The sequence below is a fragment of the Montipora foliosa genome, chromosome 11, assembly GCF_036669935.1.
Source record: "Montipora foliosa isolate CH-2021 chromosome 11, ASM3666993v2, whole genome shotgun sequence".
Taxonomy (NCBI): Eukaryota; Metazoa; Cnidaria; class Anthozoa; order Scleractinia; family Acroporidae; genus Montipora; species Montipora foliosa.
The window spans coordinates 2231832-2236507 of record NC_090879.1 but is presented as its reverse complement, the minus strand read 5'-3'; positions in this window follow the sequence as shown (position 1 = coordinate 2236507).

Below are 4676 nucleotides of genomic sequence, written 5' to 3'. Positions count from 1 at the left end.
CCAAACCTAAACAACAGACAGATACTGTTCCGTTCGTCATTACCTATAACCCCGCTTTACCTAACATATCCCGTATAATTCACAAACACTCAAACGTGCTTTATTCATCTGGTCGCTGTAAAAGTGTTTTTACTAATCTCCCTTTAGTAGCCTACCGGCGTTGTAAAAACATTAGTGACATTCTAGTTAGAGCTAAATTGCCGGAACCTACTTACACCGACCAATCTGGGTCTCCATCCGGCTCGTTTCGGTGCAATAAAACTAGTTGCACCGCCTGTCCTTTTATTGAGGATGGCCGTAATCAATATACTTTTTATAGTACTGGACAAACCTTCAAAATCAAATCACATATTACTTGTGAAACCCCTAATGTAATTTACATGATTCAGTGCACTAAATGTAATCTTCAGTACATCGGAGAGACCAAACGTCGTCTTAAAGACCGCTTTAATGAACATAGGCGACCTATTATAAGCCCCTTTTGTAGTTATACCCCCACTGCGGTTTCACGACACTTCCTGACCAGTGGTCACGCGGAGGATCACATGATCCTTATACCGCTCGAACAACTACACACTAGTCGTGACTCCATCAGAAAGGCTCGTGAGGCATTCCTCATACACAGAGGAAAAACACTGGAGCCTGCAGGCCTTAACAGAAGAGATGAAATGTAATTTAGTTTAGCTACCTTTTAATTTTCTTTTGTTTTTTTCATCTTGTTATCATGTATTATTCTCTCTCCTCTTTTTTATGCATTTCCGTTTTTATAACACATCACGTAGCATTTTTATGTCATTTCCGGTAAATATAAAGATCTTGTTACTAGCATTTATCCATTCAATAAACCTGAAGAAGGCTGGTGTTGGCCAGCCGAAATATTGCAAGCAACAACGCCTATGTTCACGTTGTCTTGACCAACCTTTGCAGGATATTTTCAATTTCAAACACTTAGCCTAAGAAATTTGGTTTAAAAATACTCAACACTAAGTAAAATAATTTAGTGAGCAACTAATTAAGCAATAGAGGACGTTTTCCGTGTTTCCATAGCCTCATCTAAACACGAGGGAGAGTTGGGAGAATTTGAGACAATTATGCAAACCCGAGATGCAGTGGAGGGTTTGCATAACTGTCGAGAATTCTCCAAGTTCTCCATTGCTTTTATAAAATATTTCTCAAAGATAATTCGACAAATGAAGATAACAAACGAAGGAAAATTCTTGATTGAAACAGTTTTTCTTGGGCGTTTTCCATTTACAAAAAATTTCCGGATATTTCGGTGGAAATTTCCATCGGGTGAAAAACGTGTTCCATTTAACTCAGGTCCATTCGCCGCCAGGTGATTGCGATTTTACGCGCCAAAATTTAAAAATGTGGCCGTGAATAGCCTGGAAGTGGTAAGACCTTTCAAAAGTTGTAAATGGAACACAAATTTCCATCGGAAAGTTTCCAACGGGAAAACAGGACTACCTTTTCAGAAGTTCCGTTTATTCCGGAAATTTTCCAGTGGAACGAACCAAAAACGTGTGTTCCATTTACATCCCAACCGGAATTTCCTGGTAAATGGAAAACGCCCCTTGATACACGCTCATAATTCCTACCAGCCAAGCAATCAGAACGCGCGTCTGACAGCATACAAGCAATCAAAATTCGTGATGTCACAGCCGTGATTCCATACTCTCATCTAAACAACAAAGGAGACTTTTGTCTGATTGGTTGATGGTTTTGCTTGTACCCAGGTTTTTTCACACACGCGCGAGCGAAGTAACAAACAAGATGGCGGCCAAAGATGTCTTGTTCGATTACTTCTTTCGGAATAGCGGTATTTCAGTAGATTGAGTATGATTTAAAGTTAAGAATATAATCTTATTATTCTTTGTCTGAGATAGTGGTTTTACCTGTTTATGTCATTTTGAAATGATTTTAATAAAGCATTTCAAGCAATATTTACTAGTAAAATGACTTTCAAAAATCAACTTATACTTCCTTGAAAATTCTTGTAAATAAGATGACAAAGCTTGAATACGCTTCCTTTAATGTTGTAATAATAACAGTATATAGATTATTCAAGTACAACCCTTACAAATTTTTTAAATGGAAAGAGGTAAAGTGCATAATGGTAATTATCATAGCTCTTTTTCAAAGTTAGTTAAAAACTTGAACACATTCACAACTAATTGTTTAGGGGATTTATTCGGGTGGGGGGGGGGGGGGGTGAAGAGAGGGGCACTTTGTAAGCCTTAACACCCAAACAAATGAATAATTTATTTAAAATAGAAATCAGAGTCTTTCTTTTTTTTTAGTGCAGTTGACTATATGCCATTTATTTCTAGTGGTGGCATAGTGCATGTGATGTTCTCTGTAATATTTTGGGGTTTTAAAATTCCTGTGGTAAGCAGTTTTATGTAAGTGTAAATAGTACTTCGCCTCAGATGAGCAAATTTTATGCAAATAAATAAATAAATAAATAAATAATTTATTTATGAATCATTGTCAACCTCCATGTTTTTCCCTGCAAAATTAGTTGATGTATCCACACTGATTGGGATTTTTTAAAATTTATTGCAAAGCGTCGAAACTCACTAGGCAAGATATCGCTGGGTAGCATTAAGGAGACGTCCGATCAAACAACTGGCTCGAAGTGAAACTTAAAACTTTCGCAGCTTAGGGCAGTATGAAAATATACAAATTGAAAAAAGCTTCAAATTTAATGCTTTTTCAGTGGTTTAATTTTCAGATGTTAAAGTTTGCCAAGTCAAAGACACAATGGGGCAGAGTGAGATGATATCATAACAAGATTTGGACCCATTTTGTAGACAACACCGTATCACACGAAACCTGCTGTGTTGAGCCTTGCCACTTTTAATGACAATGTCTTTACACAAATCTTTTCTTTGGTTGTTGGGCTTACTGCAGCAAGCGGGAATTCCCGTATCACGGCCTATGACAAAAGTCTCGAAAAAGGGAATCAAAATAATTTTTGCCAAGGAAATTTAAATAATCTGGAGCACTCGTAAAGGAAAGCCTTGCGTCTTGGCTTAATCTGTTCGCTTCACGATTCAAAATCAGCCCTATTTCTTCTCCAGAACAATTCCCAACTCTATTTCGAGCATGTGGTTCAAAATTTCAAGGCTGGGAAGCTTTATAGGGAATTGAGATGTTCTTCACCAGTGGACCAGTGGGCTGTCATTTTTCGACTCCATCTTGTTAGCTGATTTATCGTTGTCCTCGCTTCAAACGCCAGTTTACCCACATTTTTGAATGTAAAGTCACATTTCAATTTAAATCCGACTTACTTTATTACTAAGCAGCACTTTACTCTGAGTTGAAGTCTCTTAAATAAGGAAAAACAACGACAGGAAGGCAAAACTATCCTCTGCTCCTTGCAAGTTCTGCAGTTCATCGCCACACTTTTGGCTCGCCATGTTCCTTCATTTGTGATCCTTCGCCGTATTTCCTATTGTATTGAACCAGTCTTTCAAATGACGCTTCATCTTTGCATTCATTGTGTGCCGTCCTTTTGGAAACAGGCGATGAATATTAACGATGCCAGCACTACACCGTCCATTTCTCATGTTCTCGCGTTTCGAATGAATTTGACTGAATTTCGAGGGCTTTTTGGGGTGATGAGGCGCATGCGCAACATTAGTCTCCTTTGTTCATCTAAACACAGATATTGACCAATGAGAGTGCGCGTACTATCCTTATTATGTTATAAAGAATACTGGTCCACATATACACCAACTTTCAGTGTTGCCATACACAAGATCAACGTCGAATTCAAAGGCACGCAGCTCTCTCTCTCCTTTATCGTCTCCTAACCCAAGCACAAAGGCTTTTAGTCCTAGATGAGACAATTCTTCAACTTGATTTTTCATTATGGATACCAGCGGCGACACGCGACTAGAACAGTCGATCGTTTTAGTGCTCAATGTTGACAGATTGCGGATGACGATCGTTCTAGTCCTCCAGTTCCATTTTCCAAGTTTCTTTTAAAACACAAGGAAGCAGTTGAAAGATTAAACCCTTCCCAAAACCAGTCGGGAGAATCCCAAACTCGTATTTCTTATTTGCCACAGATTGTAAGCAAAGCTGATTCTCGCAAAGACGACTGTATCGCTGGCTTCAAGATTTTTCTTGAAGTGAAGTTACACAATGCGTTCGTGACTTTCGAGTGTTAACATTCTACTGCATCAACTTTCAACATCCGCAATCTGTCAACATTGAGCACTTTGGCCAATCAGATCATGATACCAAGATCTGGTATCATGGATCGGCGGCATGAAAGGCATATCTCCAGGGTCCGCCGCCCCTTCCCTCCCCCAGTCCCTCGCTCGACTCGCTTTACTCGCCAATCCTTTTTTTTTGTCACGTTCGTTTTCGCTCCATAACCCTAACTGCATACCGCTATGGGTGAGCATCACATTTCTCGATTAAACTGAAGCCGCCATCAAATAAACCGTGCAACTTTTCTTCTTCAAATCGGCACTCAATCGAAACATTATTGGGCTCAACAGCTACAATAGTATCGGCCTTCAATAGCAACGAAGGAAGGATACCACAGGTCACGCCTATTGAGGGTATCCGCTCACGGGCGAGATGTAATAATTATTAATTGAGAGTTCGTTCAAAACAAAACAAGGACGGCATCTAAACCAGCCTCTTTCTCGTGACTGAAT